The sequence below is a fragment of the Marmota monax genome, unplaced genomic scaffold (genome assembly GCF_021218885.2).
Source record: "Marmota monax isolate L192 unplaced genomic scaffold, Marmota_monax_Labrador192_F-V1.1 WCK01_AAM20220418_F8-fsc00430, whole genome shotgun sequence".
Taxonomy (NCBI): domain Eukaryota; kingdom Metazoa; phylum Chordata; class Mammalia; order Rodentia; family Sciuridae; genus Marmota; species Marmota monax.
Window position 1 is genome coordinate 509,737 of NW_026692005.1, and position 18,343 is coordinate 528,079.

General features: G+C 38.4%; 1 long non-coding RNA gene across 5 annotated transcripts in view; it reads right to left on the reverse strand.

Annotated features, from left to right (window-relative positions):
- Positions 1 to 1,662: 1,662 nt before the first annotated feature.
- Positions 1,663 to 18,343, reverse strand: part of LOC124097091 (uncharacterized) — a 35,341-nt gene continuing 18,660 nt past the window's right edge. For 4 of the 5 annotated variants that reach the window (XR_006853119.2, XR_006853114.2, XR_006853111.2 and 1 more), the window contains 3 exons: positions 12,913 to 13,113; positions 4,827 to 4,903; positions 1,663 to 3,167 (listed from right to left, as the gene is read on the reverse strand). This is a non-coding gene — a long non-coding RNA (uncharacterized LOC124097091). The remainder of the gene's footprint in view (positions 3,168 to 4,826; positions 4,904 to 12,912; positions 13,114 to 18,343) is intronic. The other variant, XR_006853115.2, reaches the window with a different exon arrangement.

Sequence of the window (18,343 nt, forward strand, 5' to 3'; positions counted from 1 at the left end):
CCACATGGATGGTCACTGATGGGAGATTTTTCCTCTTTGCAGGATAAGATTTAAAGAGATTTTAAAAGAACAAGTATGTAAGTGTGTGTATATCTATCTATCTATCTATCTACATATGTGTATCTATATCTATCTATGTATGTATATATATACATCTATAGAGAGATATTAATTATATGTACTTATATGTATGTATATGTAATTATATGTATATATAGAGAGATATATTAATTATATGCACACTCTTACCAAGCTAGTCACATAGAAATAAAGATAGTTAAGATCAAATCATTCCTCATTGAATCTGGAAATTTGTGGGTTTTTTTTTTTTTTAAGAAACTTTTTCTTCTGAGAGAATACTTTTTCATTTGGTCATTTTTGTCATTGAACCTTTAATCTATCGTTTCTCTTAGATGCAGTCTTTTTTTAAAATTTAGACAGTATTCTTTCTTTTATGGCAAGATTATGGCTGAAACATTTTGCAGATTTCCTTCTTTGTTCAGAAACCAATTTAAAAATTCTCAGATCAGAACTTCTTGTCTCTTGAAAGAGAAAAGAGGTACATCTGTAATGGTCTAGAGCTATACTGTACAACATGGTAGCTAATGGACACAGGTGGCTATTTACATTTCAATGAGTTTAAATTTTACTGTCCTCAGTCACAGTGGTCACACTCATTAGCCACATGTGGCTAGTGGCTGCCATATTGAACACCCTGGATTTGGAACATTTTCATTACCACAGAAGGTTCTATTGCAGGGTACTATTCCAGAGATGCAAATGAACTTAGATTCAGAGCCGGATCCTAGTCCATGCTCTCCGGTTTCTTGACTATTTATCTTAGGCAGAATATTTGAACTTCTTTACCTTTCTTTTTCTTCCCTACTAAAAAAGAGAAAATCAGCTTGCTTACATGATGGATTTGATTTATGAATTAAAAGAGATTATATGATTGATTTGGTATAACATGATTATATAGAACATTCAGGAGCCAGGAATTATGATAAGTCTGAGATAAAGTCATAGCATATTCTCTTGGCCTCATGGAGTTTACAGTTACCTAAGAGAAAGACAAAGCTAAAAAATAATTTTAATATGAGTAAATGTATACTCATATTACATTTTTTTTAATGTACAAGATAGCAAAATATATTGAAATGACAATACAAAGTTGGAAGGATTAATGTTTCTCAAGGAGAAAGTTCTGAGGAAAAATTGACATTTTGATAAGTTGCACCTGAGTTTTCTGGCATGGACCGTATACCATAAATCCTAGGTCTATGCTCTCTTTCTCCTTCTTTTCCTTTGATCACTGCTCTTAGTCGGAAGTGTATGAACTGTTTTCTGTCCACATTACATGCTATTATTTTTTAAATATTTTTTAGTTGTAGATGGACACAATAGCTTTATTTTATTTGTTTATTCATATGTTGTGCTGAGGATCAAACACAGGGGCTCATGCGTGCGAGGCAAGTGCTCTACCAATGAGCCACAACCCCAGTCCCCATAAGACACTATTCAAATGAAATCTCATGTGAAACACAAAATATAAAATTGTGTACAGGTAGTGAGGGGATCCCACTTAGGGTCAACATAGAGTGACAGGTGTCATATTTATCCCCTAGACTGAAAAAAACAACAAAAACAATTAAGCAACATCAGTTTCCTAGATACAAGATATCATTTAATGGAAGTCATGGTTACCAAGAGTCACAAAATAAACTAGGCAAGTCCTAAAACTTCCCTAGTGTTGATACAGATTCCAGGGGACAGCACAGAGGGAGGAACCTCCTGCCAGAAGATGCCATAACTTCAGATCTGAGAGAGTGCGTCATTCCATTTATGACATATCCAGAATGAGCAAAGCCCTGAAGATCAAAAATAGACAAGGAGTTTCCATGAACTGGGAGGAGGGGAAAATGGGGGGAGAGTGCTAATAGGCACAGGGTCTCCTTTTGGAGTGAAGACATTGTGTGGAGCAATGGTAAGAGTTGTACAACTTTGTGAGAATACTAAAACATCAACTGAATGGTAGGTGCCCTCTGTAAGCTATATCAATAAAATAGTCTTTTAAAAAAGAATAGAATATGTACCATATTTTCTTTATCCATTCATCTGTTGAAGGGCTCCTAGGTTGGTTCCATAGGTTAGCTATTGTGAATCAAGCTGCTATGAACATTGATTAATGGATTAAAAAATGTGGTATGTGTGTGTATATATATATACACACACACACACACACAGTGGAATATTACTCAGCCATAAAGAGAAATGAAATTATGACATTTGCTGGTAAATGGATAGACCTGGAGACTATCATGCTAAGTGAAATAAGCCAATCCCAGAAAACCAAAAGCCCAAAGTTCTCTTTGATATGCGGATGCTGACTCACAATAGGTAGGGGTCTGGAGGAGTGGAGGTTCAACACATTGGTCAGGGGAGAAAGAGGGGGAATGGAGGGGGGATGGGAATAGGAAAGACAGTAGAATGAATTGGACATAAATTTCCTATGTTCATATGTGAATATATGACCAGTGAACTCCTCATCTTGTACAAGCACAAGAATGGGAAGTTACACTCCATGTTTTTATGCTATGTCAAAATACATTCTACTGTCATGTATATCTAAAAAGAAACAAATAAAAAATATACCCCCCCCAAATAAAAGAATAGCATAAAGGCTAGGAAAAGAGAATTGAAAGTATCTGATACTTATTATATCAAACATGTATTCTGCCATTCTGTTTATGTTGTTTTATTTCACCCTCTTTAGTAGACATGACTGTTGTTCATCAATTATTTTCAGTGTTTCTCATTTTCAAGGATATCCTAGGCTCATATCTCTCTGCTCCTGTATTTATGAGCTCAGGATTCCATAACAGAATCCCACAGGCTGTGTGCCTAAAACAACAGAAATGGATATTGTCACAGTTTGGAGGCAGGAAGTCCAAGATCAAGGAGCCAGCGTGACTGGTGTCCGGTGAGGACTCTCTTCCAGGCTTGCAGGCGGCAGACTTCTCACTTTGTACCCACGTGAACTTTCCTGTGTCCTCGAACTCCTGGAGTTTCTTCCTCTTTTTCTGAGGTAAGACAATCTATGCCAACTCATGCAGTCTCCATAATGAACATCTTTGTATCTTGCTTGAGTATCCTCATATTCGCAATATCTAAAAATCACATAACATTTCAGAGTTAAGATTTCATTATTTTTTCCAACAAGTCCCTATTGTGGAACATTTCAACTCTCTCCAGCTTTATTAAATTATCAGATCATAATGATAATTTTTTTTTACTTATGATTCTATCTGTTTTGGATTAGTTCTTCAGATTATATCCCCAAGTGAGATTACTGGATCAAAATATCCATAATCTTATGGAGATTGATTTGTATAACCTTTAACTCTGTTTCCTATAATATGTGAATGGATGGGTTCCATCATGTCTTTATGAGCATTAGGTAGTGTTATTATTAAAATTATTAAAAGGATATACTGAAATATTGCATTATTTGAAACAAATCTGATATCAGAAATGTATATGTACATAAAGTGAAAGACAGGGGTGATTACTAGGTTTCAAAATGCAGCTTCCTGAAGTCCATTTAAAGCTTTATTCAGTCTATAAGCAAAATGATTGTGTCCATGTGTGAGCAAGTGTGGGCACTGTGATGTGGTGTCCACTGGAGGGTTAATTCTGCAAAGGGAGAAGTTCGCAGAGGGGTGGTTTTCTTATCCTGGGTACCTCAAACAAGTCATACACTTGGTGAGCTTAAAAAGCAAAGGGAACCTCTAGGCTTTACTAGAGACTTCAGAAGATCATCAAGTAGAACTGGACAGAAAGTCAAATCTTACAGGCAGATCTCTGTCTCTCTGGGTCAGCTTTGCCTCCCATTGTATTGACTTCTTCTGTAGATGAGTTCTCCCAAGAGGTGGGAATATGGTAACCAGCAGCCTCTGGTTATCAACACAGGAAAAGAGAAACTTCTTTTCAGCTTTGATACAGCCCCTTCAAGTGAGGACCTTCGGGTCCAGCTGGGACAGAAGTTCTGTGTGTTAATTAATCCCTTCTCTCGTAGCCTGCAGGAAGCTGTGTGCTGATGGGCATCTAAGGGAAAGTGGACTCCAGCCAGAGCAAATGATAAAAGGCCCCTAAATCATGTATCCTCCTACAGTTCTAAGATTGTATTAATAATTATATTCCAGATCAGCCTGGAGTAATTCATGACACTAAAAGTAAGGGCTCCTTTAAAAATATTTCAAAAAATGAGTAATTTAGGAGAAATAGGAAGGGCTAAGGATGTAGCTCAGTGGTACAGTGCTTGCCTAGCATGCACTAGGCAAGGTTCAGGGGGAAAAAAACGAATATAAGAGAATATAGGAGCCATCCTGAAAGAGCAGCCAGTGGCCAAAGCTGTAACGGTTCATAAATCTAGATGGATACAAACAAAAAAATTGAATAAATAAATAATAAGAAGGGACAAATCTTCCTTACTATAAATAATATAGGGGAATATCTTCAAAGTTCTCTCCCCTCCAGGTGATGAAGATTATTTCTTCTCCTCTGGAATGTGGGAGAGACCCAAGGACTCACTTTCTATAGAATTGGTAAAGAAAAAACAAGCAACTTGACAGTGGAGAAATCTGGCCGACACCACCATAACCAAGGGATCAAGGTTAACTTCACTAGCAATGAGTCACGCTGAGATCATGGACTTCTAACATTATGCGATGAGGAGGGCATTTCACCTCTGTGGTATTCATTTCCCCAAACGTAACCCCAACATAATCGTGAAAAAGCATTAGCTAACTGGGTGTGGTGACACAGACCTGTCATCCCAGTGATTCAGGAGGCTGAGACAGGAGGATCACAAGTCCAAGGCCATCCTGGACAATGCAGCCAGGCCCTATGTCAAAATAAAATAAAAAAGGACTGTGGATGTAGATCAATAGTAGAGTTCCCCTGAGGTGAATCCCAGTACAGAGGGGGAAAAAAATAAAACAAAAAGCATGGGCCAACTCATATTGACGGAAAACATATAAAATATCTGGCCAGTATGCTTCATGAAGGTGATGGTGAAATTAAAACAAGCCCAAGAAACTGCCATAGATTGAAAAAAATAAGGAGATATGAAGACAAAATGTATTCAGTGATCCTGGATAAAATCCTGGAAAAGAAAAAAAAAAGGATGAGTAGAAAATTGGAGAAACACAAATAAAGTCTGGATTTTAATTAATAGTATATAACAATGTTAATTTCCTAGTTGTGACAAATGTCGTAGGGTTATGTAAGATGTTATCAATGAAAGGAAACTGGCTGAAGGGTTTATGGCAACTCCCTGTATTACCTTTACAATTTTTCTATAAATAAAATTATTCCAAAATAAAAAGTTAATTTAAGAAATTGGCTAATATTGTTAAATGTTCCATACTATGTACAGAACCAAGAGATATGCACATAATAGCTTTGGAAATCTTAATCATACTGTTATGATTATCATCTTAATTGTATAAGGGAAGCTATCAGGTTTGAGTTTATGTGCCCTGCCCCCCATAGTCATATCCTTCTGGCAAAAGTTGAGATGAGATTAGAACTTGTGTAGTTTGCTTCTGACGCCTAAAATCTGTAGTCTTTAACTCTGTAAAACATACTTTTAAGGAAGCAGTAATCCCTGTATTATTTTCTCTCCTGTGCATACATAGGAAAACAACCTGTTCGTGTCTCCACATCTCATAGTGCTTGTCTTCTATGTAGTTCCCTTCCTCAGAGCCTTCCTGAGAGTGGGACTTTCTAACTCCAAACTATCCCAGTTCCTGGTTAACCAGCTCCCTGTAATATTAATAATTTCTAAGAGAAACACTGACATCCTGGAAAAGAGAGAGCTAGAAAAGGGAGATCAAAGCACATGAAGTAAAATTAAGTGAGGGAAAGTATAAAAAGGATATCAAGCTCATCAGTGTCAATCGGCAGTTGACAGAAAACTGCTCTGAGCTTTAGGTGAGGAATAGGTGTTACAGCCGCAGGTCTAAACTTATACATATGAAAATTATGCTGGGCCTCAGTCTCCTGCTTTATGTCACAGAAAGCACCAGTTTTCTTCTGTGATAGGGATCAATGAATACCATTATTGTTCATGCCTTGGGCTATGAGTTAAAACATGTACTCACTAATTCTCTGAGTCACCATGAGCAGTTGTGCCCTTTCCCCCCGTAGAGCAGGGTCATAAGCGAAACCTAACTATCACCTGTTTTCATATGGCCTGGGAGCTAAAGTGGCTGTTATATGTTTAAATATATGTTGAAGAAATCAAATGAAGAATATTGTAGGACACATGAAAATTATGCCTAATTCAAGTTTTGGGGCCGATAAAGAAAGTTTTATTGAAACACGGCTTTGCCCATTTTCAGGTATGACTGCTTTCCTATTGGTAGCTGAATCTATATGAATTGGAAGGGCTATTTACTAACATATGTAAAAGATTTGCTGACCCCTTGTCTTATTCCATTTTCTATTGCTATAACAGAATACCTGAGACTGGGTTACTTATCGAAGAAAAGAGTTTATTTAATATCACAGTTCTGGAGGCTGTGAACTCCAAGATCAGGCAACCATATCTACTGAGGGATGTGTGCCTCTTCATGCCAGGTGAAGTTGGAATGGCAAGAAGGTAAATGAAGAATACTAAAAACAAGAGGGGTGCCCTTGCTTTACAATAATCCATTCTTGCAAGAATAAACTTTCACCTGCGAGAAAGGCATTAATCCCCCTTCATGGCCTACCAATCTCCTAATGGCCCTACATTCCAACCCCACCACAATGGCTATTGAGTTTCAATAATGGTCTCATAGGAGAAAACTCATAGTGACCAAAGAGATTGAAAAGCACACTTGTCACCTCAGAAAGAGTATTAACCTCCAGGATATATAAAGAACTCAAAAAAATTAACACCTCCCCCCCCCAAAAAAAAAACAAACAAAAACCAAGTAACCCAATCAATAAATGGGCTAAGGAACTGAACAAACACTTCACAGAAGAAGAAGCACAATTGATCAACAAATATATGAAAAATGTTCAACATTTCTAGCAATCAAAGAAATGAAAATAAAAACTACACTGAGATTCCATCTGACTCCAGTAAGAATGACAATTATCAAGACTACAATAAATGTTGGTGATGATGTGGGGGAAAAGGTACATTCAAACATTTTGGTGGGATTGCAAACTGGTGCAACCACTATGGAAAGCAGTATGAAGATTACTCAGAAAACTTGGAATGGAACCACCATTTGACCCAATTATTCCACTCCTCATTTTATACCCAAAGGACGTAAAAATCAGCATACTACAGTGATTTAGCCACATCAATGTTTATAGCAGCTCAAGTCACAATAGCTAAATTGTGGAATCAACCTAGGTGCCATTCAACAGATGAATGGATAAAGAAAATGTGGTGTCTATACATAATGGAACATTACTTGGCCATAAAGAAGAATGAAATTATGGCATTTGCCGGTAAATGGATGGAGCTGGAGAATATCATACCAAGCAAAATAAGCCAATCTCAAAGAACCAAAGGTTGAATGTTTTTTCTGATATGTGGATGCTAATTCACAATAAGGTGGCGGGGTGGGCGATGATTAGGGAAGAATAGATACATGTTGGATTAGATGGAAAGGAGTGAAGGGAGGGGAGGGGCTAGGAAAGATAGTAGAATGCATCAGACATTATTACCCTATGTGCATATATGATTACATGACCTGCATAACTCTACACCATGTACAACCAGAAGAATGGGAAGTTATCCTCCATTATGTATAATGTGTCAAAATGCATTCTACTGTCATGTATAACTAATTTGAACAAATAAAAAGAAAAAGAAAAGCACACTTGTAAGAACCCAATGTTGGCCAGGTTACCCCTGGAGTATAGGAGCTCCATTATTGGGTAGAAGAGGGAGACACGGGGTGACAAAACTGGGCCTTTGTAGTACTACTGTCTGTACTGAGGACAAAGATTCATCTCCATTAGCCTAAAGTGATGGAACCAGCATGTGATAGGCACATACTCAAACCCAGGTAGCTCTACAAAGTCAGCTCCATTGAGTAAATATGAGGTGTCCTAAGCAATGAGGCTCAGGAGAGTCTTTTCTTTGAATGTGAGTTTTTCTAGATCCCGGGTTGTTTTGTGATTTGAGTAGAAAAATAAAAACTTTAGAAAGGCACTATGCTCTTAGAAGTGTAACAAACTCTAAAAAGCAAAATAAACTCTAAAAAGCTTTTAAATAAGCGAAAGGCAAATAAAAAGTCTCAACATATTTTCACTACAATAGAGTATTTAATGCTAAATACAGATGTGTACGAACTGCCTGAATTTCCTTAAAACCTGCAATTCATAACTTTTTCAGCAGGATTAAATTTATTCCAAATGGTGGGCACAAAGCAAAAGTGTGTCACAGAAAGTGTCAACAAGAATTAGTCAATGCCAGGCATGGTGGTGCACTCCTGTAATCCAACCACTTGGGAGGCCAAAGAAGGAGCATCAAGAGTTTAAGGCCAATGTCAGCAATTTAGCAAGACCTTCAGCAATTTAGCAAGACCCTGTCTCAAAAGAAAAAATAAAAGGGCTGGGGATATAGCTCAGTGGTAAAGCGCCCCCTGGATTCAATTCCCAGTACAAAAAGAAGAAGAAAGAGGAGGAGGAAAAGGAGGTGGACAAGGAGGAGGAGGAGGAGGGATGATGATGATGAGGAGGAGGAGGAGGAGGAAGAGTCAAGTTTCCTGATAAAGAGGCTACCATGAAGTTTGAAAATGTCCCTTCCTCAGGGCTGTGATAGAAGAAGCAGCATTCTTTCCTTCAATAGAATATTAGGTAGGGGTCTGCTCTGCCTGGCAATGGTTCATAAAGAAGGACCAAGATAGGCAAGGTGCCTGCTATTCAGAAAATCAGATTCTTGTAAAGAAGAGAAATGATAAATATGAGTTGAAAAAAGCTATCTGAGATGGAGGTAAAGCATCCAGAGGGGTACGACAAAGAGGAAGTGGAGATGTATTCCCCGCGTGTCCAAGGAAGGCTCTCTGCGCCCTGAAGGAAGAGGAGATGCTCTTTTGAGGACAGATTCCAGGCAGAAGGGGGAAAAAAAGCAAGAAAAAGGCTTGGAGGAGAGAGAGGAGTCTGGTCTGCTCAGGAATCAGAAAGAATGGCTGGAACGGTGTGCAATGGGGACAGCAGCAGAGACAACACTGGGAGGGAGGGAGAAGCCAGTGGATAGGGACCCCAGAGGCAAAGGCACACAGGTTCAGTTTCATTCTGAGGAAGATGATGTGGTGGGTGGGACTGTGACCCCCTCTCCAAAGACAGGGCTCAATCCTATCCTCTGGCACCTGTGAATGTGACCTTACTTGGAGATAGGGTCTTTGCATAGTAATTAAGATGAGGTCATCCTAGATAGGACAGGTCCTCCTAAGTCCAATGACTGGTGTTCTTATGAGAGGACACATGAGAGACACGTGGAGAAGGACTCCATGTGAAAAAGAAGCAGAACTGGAGAGATGTGTTTACATGCCCCAGACGGCAGGCAGCAACCACCAGACACTGGAAGACACGGGGAAGGATTCTCCCCAAAAGCCTGTGGGTGGAACCTAGCTTCGCTGATTCCTTGGTTTTAGACTTTCAGTCTGACGCTGAGAAAGAATAAATTTCTATTGTTTTAAGCTGCTCAATTTGTGGATTCCAAGATCTGAGGATGCTCAATTTCTTATAGAAAATGGAGCAGTGTTTTCATATAACCTACCCACATCCTTCTCCGTACTTTAAATCATCTCTAGATTACATATGATATTTAATACAATGTAAATAGTTCTTATACTATGTTACTTAGGAAATACTGACCAAAAAAAAAAAAAAAAGTCTGTACAAAGTCATACAGATGCAACCACAGTAGGTCTAACTACATAGTATGATTCAACAGTATAACATTTTCTCTCTTTCATGGTGGGAGGCTACGTCAAAGTATGTATACACATCCCTTTATTCTAGTGGATTCATCATGGTGCTTGGCACAGGGAAAATTCAAGTTTTGTTTTTGAAAGTTTCTTGAAATTTGTTTCCAAATATTTTTTTTTTCATCCACGGGGTAGAATCTATGGCTGTGGAACCTGCGGATATGAAGGGCAGATTGTATTTTTTTGTGTGGTAGACCCTAAGAAACGAATGCAGATGGGAAGTCATCAGAGGAGGTTAAACAGAAGAATGGTGTGATCAGGCTTAAACTGTGCTAGGTGCTGTGGCTGCCATGTTGAGAATGAACCAGAAGGGTTTCGGGTATAATTCAGTATAAGATTAATTGCTTAGTAGGCTCAAAGCCCTGAGTTCAATCCCCAGCACAGCATTAAATAAATTAATTAAATAAAAAAAATTAAAAATAGAGAATGAACAATAAGAGGCCACTTAGATAGCAGCTTAGTACTGCAGGTGAGAGGTGACAGAGCAGCACCAGGGAACAGGACTCCCATTCCAAGTCTAAGATTCTATAGTGGAGGCCAGGCACGATGCAATGGAACACAGCTGTACAGATGCAATCCACCTTCATTCCTGGAAACAAAAAAATTGTGGGACTCATCTTTAGGCAGCAGACTGCCATTGTGAGCCCTGATAAAACAGATCCTTGAAGCCTTCCCACTCCCAAGGCTCCCTGGAGAAGTACTCCTTGAGTTCAGATTCAGTGGTCTCCCATTTTTCTGCATCCCTAGCTAATTTTACCAAATCAAGTTTGTACCCTAGTTACTGTAGCGACTAATGAATGCTTGCAGAGGGGTTCAAACTGAAAAGGTGGACAAATACTAGAAGCAGAAACCTTGCTACATGCCAAGATTTTGTTTTCTTTTCATTTCCTTTTCCTTTTTTTTCCCTTCAATTTTGCTAGAATCCATCCTTTACGTAGATAAAAAGTAAATGCTTTTTAATCCTGAAATGTACCAGCCAGTATGTCAGTAATCCATGAGTTTATTTTGCCTCTTTCTTAGAATGAGAAGAATTTTGATTCTTCTGACTCAGTATCAATGACAATAGGGATCAACTCACAATCAGTGGACTATATTTCTGGTGAATGAATCAGAGATTCTTCACAGTGGAAATGGGACTACCTAGTTCGATTCATAGAGGTGAACAGCAGATGTTTCCACCAGGCCTGGGTATTCTTCTTTCTTAAATAGTAAATTTTAAAAAGCTATGCTAGTGGTCATGATGGAGAGATTTACAGATGTTTCAATGAAACTCTTCATTTGGAATTTATGCAGCAAAGTACATATTGACTTTGTGTCACTAAGAACACCAAGATTTATTATTCCTGAAGATAAGTAATAACCTTGACTTTGACTTGGTCAATATTTATCTCACGAGTCGATAAATCTCCTGCAATAAATTTCAACAAAAGCTAACACTTTCTGAAATGGGGCTGTATTTAGTAAAGACCCCCCAAACTTCTCTGCTCTTTCTCATAGGGAGCCAGTGGCCAAACCTAAGGAAGTAGTCTCAGACATACTTTATTTTTAGTGAATTCAGTCTGGTTATGACAGCAGAGTTTTATCCAAATAACTTAATGTGGGTGGGAAAATTACAGACTCTGAATCTTTTTGTCTTCCTTTCAATAGTTATAACCAATGAATCTTCTCCCCTGTTCAGCTTTTTCTAAAGCTGATCCCAGTGCTAACATCAGACAACAGCCTGAACAGGCTGAAGGACAAGCCTGTCTGCAAATAAAGGCAGTATGTGACACTGGTCATTTGTGTGCCTGTCAGTGAAGGCACTATCTTAGCTGTCCTATTATATTTTAACAGTTGCATGATCTCATACTAACTTACCATAGGCTCAAAAGCCCTTTTTGGTGTTTGTTGGTCAAACAGTTTGTCACCCTTTAAAACTAAGTGTACCCTAAGCAGCCAGTTTTTCTCCTCTAGCTGAACATGGTATGATAAGGATCCCCAGATGACTTGTCTTCTACAGCCTGAAAAGAACGTTCCCTATTATGATATTCAAGGCAATCCTTCCTCCTTCATAGTCTTTGGGTAGAAATGTGTCTAAGTCTGTTTTCTATACTATAACAAAATATCTGAGACTAGGTAATTTATAAAGAATAGAGGTTTATTTATCTGATGGTTCCGGAGGCTGGGGAGTCCAAGAGCATGGTGCCAGTATCTAATCACTACCCTTCTTACTGTATCATAACATGGCAGCAGGCATCATACAGCAAGGAAGAGTAGCATGAGAGCTCAGTTTTCCTTTCTTCTTCTTATAAGGTCACTAGTACCATGATGGAGGCCCCACCATTGTGACTTCATCTAAACCTAATTACCTTGCAAAGGCTTGAATTCTAATAACATATGAATTTGCGATTAAGTTTTCAACACTTGAAATCTGGGGGACACATTCAAACCATAGCAATATGTATCATAATTCATCAGCATGCAGATATCAATACTTCTAATTGTATATATCTCTTAACTTCTCCTTTAGGGAACACAGACATGGTGGTGGTACCTTTTGCCCACATGACTACTGGATTTACCTGGGCCCCAGAGGAGCTAATTCACAGAGAAGATCCTTTAGCTTGAGTCTCCTGATTGCCTGTTATGGTTTAGATATGTGGTGTTTCCCAAAAACTCACATGTGAAACAATGCGAGAGGGTTTAGAGGTGAAATGTTGGGTTATAAAGGTTTAACATAATTAGTGAATTAATCCCCTGATAGGGGTTAACTTGGTGATAACAACAGACAAGGAGGGTGTGGCTAGAGGAGGTGGGTCCTTGGGAACATGCCTTTGGGGTATGTATTTTATGACCCAAGCTTAGACTCTTTCTGCTTCTCAGTGTGACCTCTTGAGCCACTACCATCCATCACACTCTTCTACCTTAATGTTACCTTGAGCCTTGAGGAACAGAGCCAGCTGCCTATGGACGAGACCTCTGAAACTGTGAAGCCCCAGATAAACTTTTCATCTTCTAAAATTGTTCTTGTTGGGTCTTTTGGTCACAGCAATGAAGAAGCTGAATAAACCATTGCCCATCCTCTTCATCTTCTCCTGCCTTGCAGAGACCTACTCCACCAGGTTGACAGATGAATCTGTAAAGGTATGCATCAGTAGTCAGTGGCTTTCACCTGCCCACTGGAAACTGTCCTTCGTCAATTTGGGGAAGAGAATTTTAACTGACCTACATCTAGATTTTCATCCATCAGGAAGGCTTTTTTTTCATGTTGTTTGTTTCATGCTGTTGTATTGGGTTTGCTTTGTTTGGAACTAGGTGTATTTATTTAATTTTTTAAATTTACTTGCCAAAATTGGCAGAGAAGCTGGGTTATTGATGCAATATTCCGAAAAATCTAAAATATACATTTAAATTATATTAAAATGATCCCAGTGAATCAATAATACAACATAGCAGACTTCCCTATCCAATAACAGGATGTTTCTTCTCTAATATTTATGTTGAGATATAGCAGATCAAAGCAAGGATTCTTGAGCCAAACTGCTTGGATTTGGAGCCAGTCTCTCATAATTATCAGCTGTGTTACTTTGGGTAAAGTAATTATCTCTTGTGTGTATTTCATCATGAGTAAAATGGAGATCACCAGAGCACTATGCAGTGATTGTTATGAGAATTACTTGAACTAATATTTGAAAAGTGTTTAGAATAGTATCTGGCACATAGTAAGTGCCATGTTATGTTTGCTAAATACATGCACTGGTATTTGGCAAAAATAGTGAATTTTTAAATTAAAACATACTATAAGTCACTTCATGTACATCAATACATCTTATCTTCATAACAATTCCCCAACACATCTATCATTTTACAGGTAAAGAACTAGTTTAAGAGGTTAGTGATTTGCCTAAGGTGGTAAGAGGTAGAATTTGAATTCAAGCCTTTTGTAACTGAAACTGTTTACTTCTACCACATCTCCCAAACCAGAAGGATTAACATATGTTGAACATGAACTCTGAGTGACTTTCACAGTACTATCCTCCCAAATCTTTTTCAATTTTAAAATTTTTAGGTCTTCAGAAAAGTCAAAAGAATAGAACAATTAATATCTAAATCCCTTTCAACTAATTTCAAAAATTATGGAATCTGGTTGATAATTATTTTCTATGATGAGAGTTTTTCAGAAACACAGAAATATTGCAAAGAAAAAAATGTGACAAAGAAGGGCACTTTTCAATCTTAAGTGAGCAGTATACAATAAGATCTGTGATAAATATGTATGTACCAAATAACATCAAAATTCATAAAACAACTGAGTTTGCCAGCTTTGTAGTGCCATGACTAAAATATCCAACAAGAACAACTTAGAGGAGGAAAAGTTTATGTGGGGTTCATGGTTTTAGAGGTTTCAGTCCATGTATGGCAAACTCCATTGCTCTGGACCTAAGGTGAAGCTACACATCATGGCAGATGGGTGTGACAGCAGAAAGCTCTCTCCTCAGCCAGGAAGCAGAGAGAGAGAGAGAGGAGAGAGAAGGAGCCAAGGGGCAGTTGCAGTCTTTCAGGTCATGCCCACCTTGATTCACCTCCTCTATCCATGACCCACCTGCCCATAGTTACTACCCAGTCAGTCCATTCCAACTAGTATGGACTGATTAGGTCACAGCTCTCATAATATAATGATTTTGCCTCCATATTAATAATACAGGAGCTTTGGGGGGACTCCCCATACAATCCATAATGGCTACTACCACAGAAGCTATTATGAGGATAAACCCAAACACATCAGAAGTATTCATTGCTATCTGCTCATGAAAGATCAAGTAAGAAAAATATTCATGAAACAGAAACAAGAAGAGAAGCTTTAAGGAGCAGTAGGAGCACAGGGGCTGGGAGTTAATCTAGCATAGCAGATGGGAGAGTAAAGAACGAGTAGGCTTAGAAAGATGAGAAACTCCAGAGAAAGTGCTTTATTACTATACCTACTGCATAAGAGAAGTCATCAAACTGCAAAGTGTTAAGAGACAACATGAAAACCACCACCCTTGAAGAAAAATGCCAACAGAAGTCTTTCCTTTCCTAAATATAAAGCAAAAAGATTCCCATTCTCTCAGCAAAGAAGTCTCTGCTTAAGTGGCTGGGGCCAGATGTCTTCAGAAATCAGGCAGATCAATGGATACAGGACAAGGGAGCCAATGAACTGACTGTTTATAGAGAACCCAGCTCTGCCTGAATGGGCATTTTCAACATTGTGCAGATCAAAAGTACTCACTCAGGGACTATATTCTCCCAAAGGCATCAGAGTTTGTCCAGATTTATACTTAGGGTCATCTTACTTCCCTAACCAAAGTCTGAGATGAAGAGCATTTGGGAATGGTTTATTGCATCAGGTGGTGAATGAGATGTTTAAGGGGTGTTGAGAGGCATGATTGCCTAAGGGATAGGATTTGCCAAACCTTGGCTGAGGTGGTGGTGGTTCATGGGCAAAAATTCTAGACATCTCTAGCTCCTCTTAATTCTAACTGAGAATTTTATCTGTATATTCTAAAGTACAACCTGAGGTTGTTAGACACAATCATACAAAATGCAAGTGCCAGATAATACCTCATGTTTTAATGAATTGTTTTGATTTTTAAATGCTTTGGTGCCCATTGCCTTCCCTAAGCTTCACATAATGACGATATGAATTATCTATCTCATATGGATGAGGAGAATTAGGGATCTTAAGCTTTCTCTCCGGATGTGAGCATTGTGACTGGGAGCAGGATATAATAGAGACTAAGTCCTTTACCACATATGAAACTCCACCATTGAAGCTACTGGTGTGATTGAGTGAATGTACCAATGGGGAAGTACGCCAGAGAAGGCTGAAAGTGTCAGGAAGAAGCTTTGCATGCAGCACAAACACAGCAGCAAAGATACACAGACAGGTGAGCTCATGGTACCTTTCCTATCTACAAGTGATCAGTAGTTCCTGGGAACCTAAGAGAAGACACAAACAGAGGCCACAGGTCCTTAGAATCGAGAAAAGAATGTCAACCTTTGGCCAAGAAGTAGTAAGAGGGATACTTAAATCAAGAACACCAGATTTACCCTCCCACTGAAACAACTAAAAACAGGGACAAGAAACATGAAACAACAACAGACTTACTGGATATATGCAAGCCAGGAACACTGAAATATATCCTTAGCGTTAAAAAAAAAAAAAACAACAACAAAAAAACGCTCCATAGAATTCCATGTCTAATGAAAATAGTTTTCAGAAACGAAAGCAAATAAGTACTTTTTCTGATTTTAAAGAACTTTCAAAGCAATTGTCATCAGCAGAAAAATAGTAAAATTAAATCTGCATTCACACAAAGGAATGAAGGGCATCAGTCATGGAAAATAGCATCATAAGTAGAAAAGATATTTTGTCTAATCTCCAAATATTCATTAAGAGATAATTGCTTAAAACAAAACAAGTAAGAATTCTGTACAGGGTTTAAAACATGCAGGAGTAGGAGTACGACAATGGGAAATCTATGACTGTAAGTTTTTATCATCTATGAGAAGTGAGGTAGTATTACATTATATAAGGTATTTTTATGCTGCACAAAGATCCTGAGCTCAGAGTGGAAGGAACTCATTTGAAATCATGGTTTCCTGTGAGCTTTGAAAGACTGTAGGAAAACCCCTTAGCTTCTTGGAACCTCATTTTTTTTTCCTCTATAACTTGGTGTCTTGATGGTTTTCTACTGCTATAATAAAATGCCTGAGTCTATTTGTTTATAAAGAATAGAAGCTTATTTAGCTCATAGTTCTAGAGGCTGGGAAGTCCAAGAGCTTGGTGCCAGCATCTAGTAAGGGTCTTGCTGCTGCATGGTAACACGGCACAAGGTATCACATCGTGAGACAGAGGAAGCATGCCAGCTTAAGTCTCTCTTCTTTGTCTTATAAAGCCACTAATGCCATCATGGGGACCCATTCTCATGACCTCCTCTAACTCTAATTAACTCCTAAAGACCTCGCCTCTAAATACCATTAACCTATAAATCTGAGGAATAAATGGCCAACAAATGGACTTTTGGTTGACACTTTTGAACTACAGCCATTGGAGAAAGCAGTTTCTGTCCATTGATGCTCAATGTACAGTCCATGAAACATTTGAAAATTTTAGGTCTCAGGTCCTACCCCAAACATACCCCAAACATGGTGGGGGGCCAGGGCAGGACGTTCCTATAAATAATGAATCTGAATTTTCATTTTAAATTCTTCCAATTAAAATGTGACCAATATATACCACAGAGATTGAGAATCAATGTGGTAAGACTCAATAGAATTTATAAGAAGGTATATTTTTAATACTAACGCAGTATCAAGACAAAGTGTTTTGCAATAACTAAGAAAATACAAATTGGACATTTCATATTTATCATTATTGTACATGTAATACTTTTTCACTTTATTTTCAGCTTTCATAGTATTCTATTTTATAATAAATTTATAAATAGCATTTAAATTATAAATTAGGAAATAGCATATTTCATAATATGCTACAAATATTACATGCTATTTTAAATTATAAACTTCTATTCTTTAGAAATACCCAGACTCAGGTATTTTGTTATAGCAATACAAAATCATCAAGATGCCAATTTATAGAGGAAATAAAAAATGAGATAGAGAAGCTAAGTGATTTTCCCAAAGCCATTCAAAGCTAACAGATTTTATATCAATCCATTAATTGCCATGTGAAAGTTTGTATTTTCCTCTAGTTTTCTAAAGCAGCAGAAATCCCTACCAGGGTTATGCCTTTCAGGTATCAAAACGTGAATAAAATGAGAAGAATTCAGTCAACAACATTCTTCTTTCCCCAAATTGATAATAAGAATATCCTGACTCCTTAGTGTTGCAAGCTTTGTTTTTAACTGAGAAGTACTTTAGTTTGAAACTGCTGTAAACTAGGGCAGGTAGGTGAGGTGGCAATAACCACGGGGAAGACAGGATGCTTTGCTGGGGGCCAGGGCAGAGCCTTCCTATTCTAGAGGGAGCAGAGCAGAGGGCCACTAGCTCCTTGAAGCTCCTGAGCACAGAAGGTACCAGTTGCTTCCCCTGTCTAGTGACATCGTGTTCAGCCTCTCAGGCTTAGAGACTTGGCAGTGAGGTACTTGCAAGCCTACCAGGTGATGTGCAAGCCTGCCTATTTCAACACAGGAGAAGGACAGTACTGTACTCCAGGGGGTTGCTACTTCCTTTCTCCTCTGGGAGGATAGAAAGCGGTCTCTAGTCACCTGAGAATGTAGGCCAGGGAATGCTTGTTCATCCTCCAAGAGGATATGATCTCATGACATTAGTTTCCCTGACACCTTCACTGCAAACTAAGTCAG